We start from the raw sequence: 16,650 nt of genomic DNA on the forward strand, positions 1-16,650 counted from the left end.
ATGCAGAGAATACTAATTAATAGAGTGCTTTAAGGCTTATGAAGCATTTTACAAATATCCTCATCTTATTTTCATAACAGTCCTGATAGTAGAAACTATAATTATCCACATTTTGCAGACAAAGAAACTGAGGCAGACAGCAGTTAAGTGACTTGCTTAGGGCCACAAAGTTTTGTGTCCTTTTTTTTTTATTTGAAGAGAATCCATGATATCACGGGGCGATGTCTTGATTTATGCGTGACTTGGATTTAAGTGAGGCAGAGTTACACGAAGTTGCAAGCCTCACTCTCTTCCTGAGTCATTGAAGTCCAGTGACAAGGCAAAGTAGGATGACTGGTAATAGCCCAAGATGCAGTGGATGAACTTGGCATCTTCAGTGTCTAACCAAGCTCCACGATGCTTGCTTCAGCTGCTTTCATGGCTCTTGGAATAAATTATTCTCATCTGCCCAGTCAGCCTGTGCAAGTCTTCACATGTTTGGGGTAGACATCCTCTTAACTCACCAATGGGTTTGAGACCTGTAAGTTACCCTCAACCTGGTTTAGTCCATCTGCCGAGATAGTTTTAGCAGGGTGTGGCCTCTACACATCCTACAGCTTCTTGGAGTCACAAGTATGGGTTGGGTGAAAGGTGGACACCAAGGGTAGATGATCATCCCCTGAAAAGGGCTCACACCAGAGGCTCAAGTCCTCCCTGAACACCCCATACATTCTACATAGTTAATATGAGTCTGAAGTCTTACTTGGAGTCAAGCTCTTCCTGACTCTAGGTCCAGAGCACCACCTCTTTACTCCTAAGTATAAGGATCATCAGGTCAAGTCACTATATATCCTGGAATCAAATTCTCCATGCCATCTTTACTGTGAGCAAACATTTATTGAGTTTTCATTGGATACTCTTATTAATCCCAGAGGATAGAGGTAAAGAATGCTTATTTTTAATAGGCATTCTGAGACTATAATCTACTGGCTGGAAATAAAGAACTCATATTTCACCTTAGGTATTTTTCATTCTCAAGAGTGTTTGAGTCTGGTATTTTCATCTTCTGTGTTTTTGATATCCATGAACTGAGAGGTCACCACAAATAGATTTTTGTAAACTGAAAAATACATAATGTAAACTCTCATGCCAGGAAGATGAAACTCACTTACACTAGAAGCAGTCAAATTGAGTCTTCCTTTGAAGAAAAGAAAGGGAAATAAAAGGAAAAACTAAAAATAAACAGTGAAATCTGTGTCCAAAGCTGCTGCTCAAGCTACACTCAAGTATTGACTTTTTCAACAATAGCCAAAACTGGCATCTCCCAACAGGAAAACCCAGAGGTGTAGTGTTATGCAGAGAAATAAATCCTTGGGCTATATCTAACTTCTAGTAAAGAGGCTCTACCTATGATCCTCCTACTAACAGGAAGGTAGGATATTTGTGCAAGAGTTAGGCTCCCCAGAAGAACCCCAATAAAAGAATCACATGATTATTTACTGACATTAGTCAAGTTATTACACATTGAAATATTTAAGAAAATCAAATAAAATCTATTTTATTTTATATATGTTGGATGGTTGTGGTAAGGGTAGAATGAGAAGAGGAGAAGAGAGAGAAGTCCAGAGAATGACACAGCTATTTATCCATCATTAACTAGCTCTCTCTTAGAAATTAACTAGGAATATCCACTAATAACTAGAAATCTAAACTAAGTGCTTTACTAGAATCATAGAAGCCTAGAAGGGACGTTAAGGTTAGAGTGAGGGACTGGGCTTGTGATAATAGGAACTCTCAGATAAGGGCTCTTCCTCTACCAATGCAAGTTGGCGTCTTTTCAGCAGCTTAGAGAATTGCCTAGATCATAGCAAGGTTATAAGGTTATGACTTGCCCAGGATTGTATAACCAAGTGTCTGAGGTCAGATTTGAAATCAGGTCTTGCTGACTCCAGAGGCAGATCTCTATTTACCCTGCCACTATCTCCTCAGGTGATGATTTCCTACCTCTCGCCTTTGCTTATCTGGCTCTTCTTTTCCAATTCACAGTACCACCCACGTTCCTCCTTCTTTGCTTTGGAAGTGAGAATAGTTGATAGTTTGAGTCCCCTCTTGTCATGGAGCTTTCCTGCTCTAAGTTTTGTTAGGGAGCACTCCCTCCAGCTTAACCCTTATGTACACAGAATCTTAGAACTCTACAGGACTTTAGTGAACATCTAGTACAAATCATAACAGAACAAGGCCTCCATCTATAGCAGCTCCATTAAATGATCAGCCAGCCTTCACATAACAAATTCTAGAGAAGGGAAATCCACTTGCTTCCTAAGAAAGTCTGTTCCATTTTGGGCTAAAGAGAGTGCCTTGTGCTACTGAGTGTTGCTTTATGTGTATAGAGGTATATGGGGTGTTCAGGGAGGACTAGCACCTCTGGTGTAAGGGCTTGCTGAGCCTTTTACAAGGTTGCTTATCCACCTTTGGTGTCCAGCTTCACCTCACTCTCACGCTTTGCTCCAAGAAGCTGTAGAATGTGCCATGGCCATACCCCAGTAAACCATCTCAACAGATGGGCTAAAGCAGGTTAAGGGTAACCAACAGGCCTCAAACCCATTGGTGAGTTAGGCAGATGACTACCCCAAGAATGTGAAAACTTTCCCCAGCAGAATGAGCAGATGACAGCAATTTGTTCTGACAGCTATGGAGGCAGCTTAAACGGGCACTATGAATCTCCTAGAGCTTGGTCATCCACTGCATCCTGGGCCATTGCCAGTCATCTTGACTTTTGTCTTGCCACTGGGCTCAATGACTCAAGAAGAGAGAGTGAGGCTGATGACTTTGTACAACTCTGCCTCACTTAAACACAATTCATGTGCAAGTCAATATATCACCTATGATGTCATTGGTTCTCTTCATAAACGAAAGACAAATGACATGTGTATATTTTGTCTTCCAAAATATTTTATCAGTTTGCAGGTGTTTGATAACACTATTGCTGCTCATTTTCATCATATTGATAAACCGTTGAGATGTTGGTATCGTAAGCAAATTATCACTAACATGAGCAAATTAATGTCGTTTTTCATTGGGTAGTTGTATCACATACTTGTTCATTATTATGTTATACTAACAGAACAGTAGCAAGGGCGAAGCAAGTGAGACAAAGGTGATCAAACCTAAGGGGCACAAAAAATATGCATCTAACATTCCAAGCACATTGTTCCATTGGCGTAGAGAGCTGCCATTTTATATTCTGGCTTTGGTTGAAGAACGAGCCTTAGACTTGGATATTCCCAAAGAATGGTTAACTTGAGATCTACACACATGAGCTTTCTGAATGGTTCTTACACCAGAGGATCATTGATAAATAACCCCCGATCAGAGACCTTAATTTAATATACTCCACCTGACTGAACTATGCAGCTATCCTAGAGGCAACTTGTTCAGAAATATTTATCAAAAGCATCTGGTCTGGGCCAAGTAAAAATGAATATTAGAATTAATGACCAAGTAGAGACTGTGATATCTTTTACAAGCCAGAAAATAATTTATCACATGCATCTTTTCAGTCTGGTGTTAGGTGGAATTTTCAGAGAAGAACATTTACAAGGTGGACAATTTATAGCATCTTCTTGTCATATTCTAGGTTTGGGGAAGCTTAAATCAAGCTTCAGTGAGTGGGGGTAGGGGACCGTGGAGAAAAAAAAAGACAGTGCAAACCTGATGAAGGAGACAAAAAGAGGCAGAAAACTCAGTGAAGACTATATTTACTCTATATTGAATAGGAAAAGAGCACTGAGTTGGGAATTTGATGACTTGGGTTCAAGTCTAGCTCTGTTTTTTATCGCCTGTGTGACCTTAGAAAAGTCACATTACTAAAATGAGGATGATGTACTAGATGACCTTGGAGGTCACTTCCAGGTACGGTGCTAGGTACTAGGAACACATAGGCAAAAATGAAAAGAAGTCCTTGCCCCTCAGGGAACTTCTGTTCTCCTGGGAAAAAATAAGCAAAGCCAAAAGAATAAGCAGAACCAAAAGAACTATACACAAAAGGCCTAGAACAATGTGAACAGAAAGTTTGCCCAAAGGAAGTCAAATTCTGAGTAACTGAAAAACCAGTAATGAGCTACATGTGATCAGATAAGTAAATGTCAAATGAGGGGTTGAATTACATGGCCTCTTAACTTCCTTCTTGCTCTAAATTTTATATACAAAATATGTGATAAATACAAAATCTTAGTGAGTGAGAGGGAATTAGTACTAACAATTAGGTCAATCAAGAGAGGCCTCTTGTAAGAGGAAACCCCTGAAGGGAGCTAAGAATTTTAAGAGATGAGGTGGGAGAGGGGGAGAATTCCAGTTCTATATACCTCTGATTGTAATTTCATCAATGGTGATGCTGTTTTCTCTGACACATGCTGTGACCCCTTTACTTGTTACCATTTGCAAAAATTAATCATCTGATGGCCATTTTTTTTAAGGTGATGAGCCTCCCTGCACTTAGCTAGGCTGGTCCTCAGATGACAGCCACAATATGTCACTTGTCTATATTTAAGCCCTTCCATTTAAACTGTCAGAGTTTTCAGTCCATTAACACAGATTTGGAGAATCTAGGATCATCTTAATTAGATAGCAAAATATTGAAGAAAGCCTTTAACCAAGTCTCATTCAGGGAATGTGATACAAATGAGTTCATGCTATGACTTATAGGAAGGACAGACATCTTAGGATCCCTATCTTTTTTTTTTCCATTGTTAGGGTACCAAAAAGTATGCTGAACTCAGAGTTCAAATCCCCATTCTGTCATTCCCTACTCTAATGACAATGAGCAAGTCACTTAATCTCTGGGCTTCAACTTCATCTGTAAAATGAGGGGTTTGGACTAAATGACTCCTAAATTCCTTTTGGCTAAGATTTCTGATCCTTTGACAATTGTTTCTGTGGTCTTTCAACCACTTATCTTTACCAGGATCACATTTGCTTTCAACAACAGAGATAGGAATCCCTTCAATGTTTCAGTTTCTCCAAAGTCCAAAGTTTGGTGAGTGAATATGCATTGATAATATCCCAAAAGGATAGATGAAAAATAGTATTTAGGGAGATTTATTATTCAACACCTTCTCATTTGGATTCAGTATTGATGGCTTTGCTTGTTTATGGAATAAACCATTGCTAATCTTGTATATTTGAGACTGACAAAATCTCAAGATGTTCTAAGAAATGAATAGATTGTTCGTCGTCTTTTAGGATGCAGCCCCCAAATTTGTCTATAAACCATTACATGCTCTATGTCAACAAGAATGTGTCTCTTTAGTATTTTAATGTACTTGCATTGGGAGGAGGAGGGAGTATTAACAATTCCCTCTCTGCTTCTTAATAGTGTGGCTGCAAATGCTGCAGATTCTCAATGATGACATAAGGACTGTATTTAGTCATCCATTCACAGTGACAAATTAGTGTGCTGGGTGCTAAACACACACACAAACACATACACACAACATTAAGCTTCCTTCCAACAAGCTTCCTCAAACTTTAATTCTCACTCTAATGGAACAACTACTTCCAGCAATAAGACCTCACTTTAAAACAATCATTTAAGCTCCCAGCTCTTCCACACATGCACCTACGTGATTTGTGGAGCTCTCAAAGTCATGAAACCCCACAACCAAATGCTAGTCAAAAGCCAATCTTAAAGCTTGCATAGCAAGCATTTCCTGTTTATTAAAAGAAATGATGATTTCCTATTTTTCAGTACAGCATTGCTAGCAAAATGAAGAGGAAAGGACTGAAGTGGTTTTTGTTTTGTTTCTAAATCTAAACCATTCACTAGGCCAGGATTTCAGTTATCTGTAACATGTTTTTGTCTAGGTCTCTTTTTAAAAGATATCTTAACAAATTTTTACTTACAATGTGAGTTAAGCTTTTTTTCCTGAGTCTTCAGCTCCCTCCCCACTCCACAAGGTTGCTTGTGCACTAGGGATTTTTCAGGAGCCATTTATTCTTCAGAGACCTTATGAGGACAACGAATAGTAGAAACTCATCACTGATGTTTCAGACAACCGATTATTTCCTATGAATGAGGTTCCCAAGGATCCAGCTCTTTTTGTAAGTATCTTTGTCTAAATCTTCTCTACTCAAACATGACTAGGTCAATCCTTTTTTTCTTATATAAACTTAAGACCTTTTAAATATTTGAGTAGTTTTTTAATTTATCATTAAGTCAACAAGTTTACTATGTATCAAGCACTGTGCTAAGCTCTAGAAATATACAGAAATACAAAAACAAAACAAAACAACAAAAACAAAAACATCTCTTTGCCCTTAAGAAGTTCATATTCTAATGGGAAATATTATGATAAATTATTTTAAAATGCTGCTTCAATTTTTAATTTATAACATTTGGATTTTAAGGTGATGTGGAGAAGTGGAAAGAGAGCTGCTGTGGGACCTGGAAGACCTGGATTCAAATTCTTCCTCAGATTTCTATTGGCTGTGTGACCCTGGGCAAATCATTATCACTTCAACACTTAGAGTCCTAGTAGCTCTTCTCTAATGCTGTATAAGTTGCTGCTGAGATGTTAGCCTACATTGATAAGAGAAGGATTCTTCACTTCCTACCTCCCTTTACCAATGACATCATAGATTCATTCCCTGTTCTAGCCTGATTTTGAGTATGGGCCTGACATCACACTCCCAGGACCAGATAGGGTAAATCCGGAAAGACTCATTACTGAAAACTGGCCACTAGGTATTGTGGGAAGTTTTGGTCTTAAAAACTCATAAAAATCATCTATTAGGGCAAATGTAATTTGAATCAGTGGAGGAAGGAATGCTCACACTAATTTTAGCTTTATTATTTTACAAATAAAGAAAATAATATTGCCATTTCTACAAATATTGCTTGAGTGCCTATTACGTGTGAGGGATTGTACTAGATGTCACAATAATATTTTATCAAGAAGTTGTTATCTAAATGCAACAGTTCATTTTAGGATAATTTGCCTATATTGAATTGATCAGACATTAGGAAACAAGGAAGAAGGGAATTAAAATGCTTGAACCATAAAAAAAAAAACATAATAGTAAAAATAAAAGGCATGTTGGTTGGTAGTGGCCATTCTTCACATGCCAATATTAACTGTGGCCTATTATAGTGAAATTAGTTTTATTATTTTAAATAAAAGTGTCTGTGGGCATCTTTACACAAACACATGCTTTTATAGAAGCATTTTTTAAAAAATTGAACCTGTGATTTTTTGATAAAGGGTACCTCTTGAGGAAATGCCTTCTAACAATGCAGATGAGTACCTACAATGCAACTTAGAGTCTTAAAGTTGTGTGTGACCCTGGGAAAGTCACTTCTCCCATTGTGATCAGCTAGGGTAACAGCTGGTATAGGTCTGAGATGAGAATTTAACCTAGGTCTTTGCTGCTTCTGACATGGACAAAAGATAGGGCTATTTAAAGTTAATTGCCTTTCAATCTAACTAAATAAATTTCTTCTAGCCAGTGCCCATGTTACTGGAATAGTTCAATAATCATAACTCTCAGAGTAACATAGAAAACAAGTTTTGATCTTATAGTTTTAATTCCTGATCTTCATGAAATATTGACTACATCATGTCAAATGGGGCAGACACAGGCAACACACCTTGTGGAAGGCTTGTCAGTAGCACCAACTACTCCATAGATGAAGGATGGCATGCTTTTATCATGTTATTGTATTATAGACAACAGTGCATGTTATACATGTTTGTATACCATATAGTATATTATATATACAACACACATTACATATACTATATTACATATAATACAGTATACTATTATGCTATATTTGATTGTTCTTTGTATTGAAAGATGACTTCACTGATTTTAATTATTGCTTTTGGATGCATGTGTCTGAATAGACTCAGTGATTAGCATTCTGTTCTACCTTAAGTACAGGTGAAAACTAAGTACTGTACATATCTAAAGCATTTAATAAATGAATGTTGAATGGAAATGATGGGTAGCCATAGTAGCTGTTTTGAAAGCCAAAAGCTAATTGAAACTGATTTGGATCCACAAATCAGGTTGTAACCAATTTGACCAAGTTAATTAAAAATACCCAGTAAAGAAGGTAAAAACAAAAAACCAACATTTTTGCCTTAAAAAAGGCATTTAAATAATTCAATTAATTGAAGAATTTTACATAAGTAGACAGAGACTTAAATATATTTTATGAAATCTATAAACTTACTTTTCTGGACTTAAAAATAAAGCAATATTCTTTTCTCTCTAAAAAATGAAATAGATTTCTTAATCTAATTGTGACAGAGTTAACAAGTTGTTTTTTTTTTTAATCAGTAATTTAGCCTGGAATGCATTTCTATTAGCCTCAGAAATTTAAAAAAAAACCCTTTAATTTTTCTGACTCCTAAAACTCAGTTTCTTTGGGTAAGTGACAAAACCAAGCATGAATTACTTGGCTTCAAGAGAGAGAATGCTATTTTCCCCCCAGAATTTGAAATAAAAATGGACAGTTTTCCATTGTTTAAAGAAGAATATTGGTTCTCACCAGTGGCTTCCTGGCCTGTGGGCAAGCTTCTACTTAGCTCTCTGTTGGAGAAGATGGTTGTCCAATTCTAATAAAGCAAATGCTATTTTCAGAATGTCAAAAAATGATCATACCGTTTGCAGTCTTTCAAAGATTGATTCAGTTGACTGAAGCTCATTTCCTCCACTGATTCATACTTGTGGCCTCAGTCCTCCTGAGCCTGACTCCTATAACATCAATAAAGGGAAAAAACCATGTTCTTCTCCACTCAGAGCTCTTTAATGAAGCCCATCTTCTAGACACTGTTAAGTACAGTTTTTCTTTAGTGGTTCAGAACTCCTGTGTGGTCCTTTTTCTGACAGCATTGTGGGATAGAGATGCACTTATGAAAAATGCAATCAATTGACTCTTGCACTACTGAGTTTCTACTGCTCACGTGTTATTAAATTTGTTAGGGAAGCAAATGAAAAACAAATGAGCCATTCTGTGGGAAATACTGGCTAAAGGGAATCTATGTTTTTTGAATCAACATTAGAATTAATGACATAATTAATGCACATTATAATTATACTACTGGTGCTGCATGACTGCTAGTTATGGAGCACAATTATCTTTGAGGAATTAAACATTAAATATCACACAAAGAGCAACAGAGAGGTGCATAGTGGGTGTGCACAAGTTGCAATATATTAAAAAATAAAGGAACTGTGAAGAAGAACAGGAGTAGAGGATGTTATCAAGGAACTGTAAGTGCAAACAACAAAACAGATGAGTAGATCATCATATTCAGGAATGACAGGTGAAAAGTCCATGTGCTTGATTGGTATTTGCATGATGTCAGGAGAAATCAAAGAAGGCTTACAGCAGGTTGGATAGACCCTTTATTGCAAACTTATGCAATGTAGACAAGAGTCAAATAGGATAGCAAGGTCTTAATGATTTGTAGTCTGCATTATTGGAAGAAACATCCAAATCAATGAGATCACAGATCTTTTTGAGTATTTGAGTAATTAATGGAGGGCATCCACAAAGCAAGCATAATAGCTCTTGGTATTGATATATTGCTTTAGGTAATATCTATAGAGCAAAGGTCTTGAGAACATAGTCAAGGAAGAGTAACTGAAGTATGACATATTATATTATGCACATGTAATTTGTTTCACAAAAATAACTAAGTAATTAACTAACACATGTTCCTGTTTAGATATAGGAAAAGAAAATCTAGGCCAAAACAAATAGGTTGTTTTGTTATTCAGTCATTTCAGTCATGTCCTAATCTTCATAACTCTATTTGGGGTTGTCTTGGCAATGGTACTGGATGGTTTGCCATTTCCTTCTCTAGCTCATTCTATGGATGAAAAACCGAGGTCACACTTCTAGTCAGTGTTTGAGGCCAGATTTGAACTCAGGAAGATGAGTCTTCCAGACTCCAGGCCAGACTATCCGCTGTGCCACCTAGTTTGGCCCAGGCCAAAATAAATATTATTTTAAAAATATTATTACTATCTAACAAGGTTAATTTATCAATATACTTTTGATATTTCTTAGGTAGAAATCAAAATTTACTATTCAAAATATATGTACTTTTCTTCTTTTTTAACTTTTAATTTCTTTGGTATTCAAACATTTGTGGATACAAAAATTCATTCATTCAGTCATGCAATAACTATTTTTAAAGCTCCTGCCATGTGCAAAACTCTGTGCTAAGAGCTTTAAGAGATAGAAAGATGAATAACATGAGTTCCTCCAAGCTATGCCCAAAGGGATATAAAACTATGCATACCCTTTTATCCAGCAATACCACTATTAGGTCTATGTCCTAAAGAGATAATAAAAAGAGATAATAAAAGAGATAATAAAAAAAGGAAAGGACTCACATGTACAAAAATATTTATAGCAACTCTTTTTTGTTATGGCAAAGAATTGGAAATTGAGGGGATGCCCATCAATTGGGGAATGGCTGAACAAGTTGTGGTATATGAATGGAATGGAATACTATTTTCCCATAAGAAATGATGAGCAGAGCCAAGATGGCAGAGTGAAAAGGTAGTCTCTCTCACTCTCCCCTATCAACCTCTGAAAACCCAGAAAATATCACCCCAGAAAAAAACCCTGGAACAGCTGAACTAGGGAAAGAAGGGAAGGGGGAGCATTGTTTGAACCTTACTCTCATCAGATTTGGCTCAAGAAGGGCATAATATAATCAGTTAGGTATAGAAATCTAACTTGCCCTATAGGCAGTAGGAGGGAAAAGGGGAAAGAAAAGGGAGGGGGGAAAAGGGAGGGGGAAAGAGGGAAGAAGCAGTAAGACTAAAGGGGAAGAAAAGGGGGAAGGGACTGAAGGAGATGGTGGTCAAAAGCAAAACACTAGTGAAGGGGGAAAGGAAAAAGGAGGGGAAAAAGCATAAATAGGGGAAAAAGGATGGAGAAAAAGACACAGATAGTAATCATAACTGTGAATGTGAATGGGATGAACTCTCCCATAAAACGGAAATGGATTGCAGAATGGATTAAAAACCATAATCCTACAATATGTTGTTTACAGGAAACACATTTGAAAAAGAGTGACACATACAGGGTAAAGGTAAAAGGCTGGAGCAGAATATATTATGCGTCAGCTGAAGTGAAAAAAGCAGGGGTAGCAATCCTGATCTCAGACGAAGCAAAAGCAAAAATAGATCTAATCAAAAGAGATAAGGAAGGAAACTACATCCTGCTAAAAGGCACCATAGACAATGAAGTAATAACATTGCTAAACATATATGCACCAAATGGTATAGCATCCAAATTCTTACAGGAGAAGTTCAGGGAGTTACAGGAAGAAATAGACAGCAAAACTATACTAGTGGGGGACCTGAACCTCCTCCTCTCAGCACTAGATAAATCTAATCACAAAATAAACAAGAAAGAAGTTAAGGAGGTGAATAGAACATTAGAAAAGTTAGGTATGATAGACCTCTGGAGAAAACTGAATGGGGATAGAAAGGAATATACTTTTTTCTCGCAGTACATGGCACATACACAAAAATTGACCATGTACTAGGGCATAAAAACCTCACAATCCAATGCAGAAAGGCAGAAATATTAAATGCATCCTTTTCGGATCATGATGAAATAAAAATTATATGTAACAAAGGACCATGGAAAGATAGACTAAAAAATAATTGGAAACTAAATAATCTAATCCTAAAAAATGATTGGGTCAAACAACAAATCATAGAAACAATCAATAATTTCATTCAAGAGAATGACAATAATGAGACAACATACCAAAACCTATGGGATGCAGCGAAAGCAGTTCTTAGGGAAGTTTTATATCTCTAAATGCTTACATAAATAAAATAGAAAAAGAGATTAATGAATTGGGCATACAACTAAAAAAACTAGAAAAAGAACAAATTAAAAATCCTCAACTAAACACCAAATTAGAAATATTGAAAACCAAAGGAAAAATTAATAAAATTGAAATTAAGAAAACTATTGAACTAATAAATAAAACTAAGAGCTGGTTTTATGAAAAAACCAATAAAATAGATAAGCCTTTGGTTAATTTAATTAAAAAAAGAAAGAAGAAAACCAAATTACTAGTATCAAGAATGAAAAGGGTGAAGCTACCACCAAGGAAGAGGAAATTAAAACAATAATTAGGAATTATTTTGCCCAACTATATGCCAACAAATTTGACAATCTTAGTGAAATGGATACATATTTACAAAAATATAAATTGCCCAGATTAACGAAGAGGAAGTAAAATACTTAAATAACCCCATCTCAGAAAAAGAAATTGAACAAGCCATTGATGAACTCCCTAGGAAAAAATCTCCAGGGCCAGATGGATTTACATGCAATTCTATCAAACATTTAAAGAACAATTAATTCCAATACTATATAGACTATTTGGGAAAATAGGTGAAGAAGGAGTCTTACCAAATTCTTTTTATGATACAAATATGGTGTTGATACCTAAACCAGGAAGAGTCAAAATAGAGAAAGAAAATTATAGACCAATTTCTCTAATGAATATAGATGCAAAAATTTTAAACAAAATACTAGCAAGTAGATTGCAGCAACTTATCACAAGAATAATACACTATGACCAGGTAGGATTTATACCAGGAATGCAGGGTTGGTTCAATATTAGGAAAACTATCAGCATCATTGAGCATATCAACACAAAACCAACAGAAACCACATGATCATCTCAATAGATGCAGAAAAAGCTTTTGATAAAATACAACACCCATTCCTATTAAAAACACTAGAAAGCATAGGTATAAATGGAGTCTTCCTTAAAATAATAAATAGCATTATCTAAAACCTTCAGCAAGCATTATATGTAATGGGGACAGGCTAGAAGCATTTCCAATAAGATCGGGGTGAAACAAGGATGTCCCTTATCACCACTGTTATTCAATATTGTACTGGAAACCTTAGCTTTAGCAATAAGAGAAGAAAAAGAAATTGAAGGCATTAGAATAGGCAAAGAAGAAACAAAGCTATCACTCTTTGCAGATGACATGATGATATACTTAGAGAATCCTAGAGAATCAAGTAAAAAACTACTTGAAATAATAAACAACTTTAGCAAAGTTGCAGGCTATAAAATAAACCCACATAAATCATCAGCATTTCTATATATTACCAACAAAGCCCAACAGCAAGAGATAGAAAGAGAAATCCCATTTAAACTTACTGTAGACATTATAAAATATTTAGGAGTCTACCTCCCGAAACAAACCCAGGAACTCTATGAACACAATTACAAAACACTTTTCACACAAATAAAATCAGATCTAAATAATTGGAAAAACATCAGTTGCTCATGGGTAGGCCGAGCTAATATAATAAAAATGACAATCCTACCTAAGCTAATTTACTTATTCAGTGCCATACCAATCAAACTACCAAAAAATTATTTTATAGAGTTAGAAAAAATAATAACAAGATTCATTTGGAAAAACAAAAGGTCCAGAATATCAAAGGAACTAATGAAAAGAAATGCAGGGGAAGGTGGCCTAGCAATTCCAGATCTTAAATTGTATTATAAAGCAGCAATCATCAAAACTGCTTGGTACTGGCTAAGAAATAGGGAGGTGGATCAGTGGAATAGGTTAAATATGCAAGACACAGTAGTCAATGACTATAGTAATCTATTATTTGATAAACCCAAAGACCCCAGCTTCTGGGATAAGAACCCACTCTTTGAAAAAAACTGCTGGGAAAACTGGAAAAGAGTATGGCAGAAACTAGGCATAGACCCAAATCTCACACCATATACCAAAATAAAGTCAAAATGGGTTCATGACTTAGATATAAAGGCTGATACCATAAGTAAACTGGGAGAACAAGGAATAGTTTACCTATCAGATCTATGGAGAACAGAAGAATTCATGACCAAACAGGAGATAGAGAACATTATGAAAAGCAAAATGGATAATTTTGATTACATTAAATTGAAAAGTTTTTGCACAAACAAAGCCAATGCAACTAAGATTAGAAGGAAGGTAGAAAATTGGGAAAGAATTTTTACAACCAGTCTCTCTGATAAAGGCCTCATTTCTAAAATATATAGAGAATTAAGACAAATTTATAAGAACACAAGCCATTCCCCAATTGATAAATGGTCAAAGGATATGAACAGACAGTTCTCAGATGAAGAAATTAAAGCCATCTATAGTCATATGAAAAAATGCTCTAAATCATTATTGATTAGAGAAATGCAAATCAAAACAACTCTGAGGTACCACATCACACCTATCAGATTGGCCAACATGACAAAACAGGAAAATGATAAATGTTGGAGAAGATGTGGGAAAATTGGAACACTAATACATTGTTGGTGGAGTTGTGAAATGATCCAACCATTTTGGAGAACAATTTGGAACTATGCCCAAAGGGCTACAAAAATGTGCATACCCTTTGATCCAGCAATAGCACTTCTAGGGCTATATCCCAAAGAGATCAAACAAATGGGAAAAGGACCCACATGTACAAAAATATTCATAGCAGCTCTTTTTGTGGTGGCAAAGAATTGGAAATTGAGAGGATGCCCATCAATTGGGGAATGGCTGAGCAAGTTGTGGTATATGAATGTAATGGAATACTATTGTGCTATAAGAAAGGATGAACAGGCTGACTTCAGAAAAACCTGGAAAGACTATATGGTCTGATGCTGAGTGAAGTGAGCAGAACCAAGAGTACTTTGCACACAATAACAGCCACGTTATGCAATGACTAAGATTGTTAAACTGAACCCTTCTCACCATTACGAGGATCTAAGACATCTCCAGAGGCTTTGGGATGGAAAATGCTGTCCACATCCAAAGAAAGAACTATGGAAGTCAAATCACTATCACTTATTTTTACCTTCTGTTGAGTTTTGTTTCATCTTTCTGATGGTTCCTCCTATTGGTTTTAATTTTTACTTACAACTTCACTAATGTGAAAATATGTTTCATGGGTATGTAAATGTAAAGCCTATATCAGATTGTGTGCCCATCTTGGAGAGGGTGGGGGGAAGGAAGAGGAAGAAAAATTTTCGACTCAAAAGCATATGGAAGTGATTGTTGATAAATCAAAATAAATTAATAAAATTTTTTAAAAAAAGAAATGCACTATGGAGTGTGAATGCAGATTGAAGAATACTATTTTCTCTCTCTTTCTTTTTTTTCTCTTTTTCATAGCTTTTCCCTTTTGTTCTGATTCTTCTTTCACAACATGACTAATGTGGAAATATGTTTAATATAATTGTACATGTATAGCCTATATCAGATTTCTTGCTGTCTTAGGGAGGGGGAAAGGGAGGTAGAAAGAGAGGGAGGGAGGGAGAAAAAAAAACTGGAACTCAAAATCTTATAAAAGTGAATGTTGAAAGTGAAAATAAATAAATAAATAATACATACCCACCAAAAAAGATGAGTTTCTCCATCCATCCATCCATCCCATCAATAAGCATGTATTAAGTGCCTGATGTGTGGCAGGCACCAGGATAAATGCTCGGGATAGAAAGGAAACTTGCATTCTAGCTGGTAAAGAAAAGTTTCATATTAGGTAGTACTAGATCACATAGATGGAAGATGGAATGTCATATGTGGGGAATATAAACGACATTTTGACTAGATTATAGGATATATTAAACGGATTGTGTAATTAGACTATAAAGGTAGGTTGGGAATAAATTGTGAGGACTTTAAATGTTAAAAGATATATTACATTTTTTCCCGTTCTTTTGACTTTGTTCTAGTATTTCATTTTTGTTTCATGGAGTCATTATATCTGTTTGGTCTATTCTAATTTTCCAGGAATCTCTTACTTGGTTAATATTTATTGTCTCTTGCTTTATGCTATTTATTTCCTTTCCTGAACTTTTTTCTAGGGCTCCCATTTAATTTAAAATATCCATTCACTCTCTTGCTTCATTTCTTCCAGGAACTCTGGTAATCTTTTTTGGCTTTACCATTCTTTTATTAATAGCTCTGTTTATACTTTTAGAGGTTTTCTCTTCTTCTAGGCTTGTACCTTTGATTTCCTCGGAACCATGAAATTTCTTTATTATGCGTATCTGCTTTTGTGTACTCATAATTCCATCCTTACTTACCAGATTGAGACTTTGTGTCAGGGGCAAGTTCTGGCTACCTACGTACTCTTGGATAGTGTGCCTCTTAATTGGTCTTCATCTGTACTACATGAGATCATGGTCCTGAGAGTGTTGGCATATTCCAGGTCCACTAAACTCCTTTAGGTGAAGAACACTGTTCAGCTGTGTTCTCATGGCCAATGGAGGTCAGTATGCTAAAATATTTCAGATCCCCTATATTATGAAGCAGTCACTGTCTTTTTGGTTGGGGTATTTGCCACTCCAGTTCCCAGTAGGGGCTCAGAACTCTACAGGTATCTTACTGTGCTGGGGCTTCCTCTTTCTATGGCCTGGAATCAGAGAACTAACATGGGTATCAGAGCACTGTGGAGCTTCATCATTGCAGCATACTGGTAGTTATCCTTCTCCCTGGATCATAAAACTACAGGTTTCAAGTGAGTTTAGAATATTCCTCTTCTGACCTGGAAGTGTTTTGAATTCTGTATTCACTTCAATTTTTCTGGTTCACTCCTCTTCACCGCCCCTTCTCCTTACCACATTT

The 16,650-nt window shown here is 36.1% G+C and overlaps 1 long non-coding RNA gene across 1 annotated transcript; it reads left to right on the forward strand.

The window, feature by feature from the left end:
- Positions 1-287: 287 nt before the first annotated feature.
- On the forward strand, positions 288-7,978 carry LOC144457552 (uncharacterized). Its single transcript, XR_013486959.1, has 2 exons — positions 288-6,078; positions 6,385-7,978. It is a non-coding gene; the product is annotated as an uncharacterized LOC144457552 (long non-coding RNA).
- The last annotated feature ends 8,672 nt before the right edge of the window (positions 7,979-16,650 follow it).

The sequence above is a fragment of the Phascolarctos cinereus genome, unplaced genomic scaffold (assembly GCF_003287225.1).
Source record: "Phascolarctos cinereus isolate Bilbo 61053 unplaced genomic scaffold, phaCin_HiC Scaffold_5;HRSCAF=322, whole genome shotgun sequence".
Lineage (NCBI taxonomy): Eukaryota > Metazoa > Chordata > Mammalia > Diprotodontia > Phascolarctidae > Phascolarctos > Phascolarctos cinereus.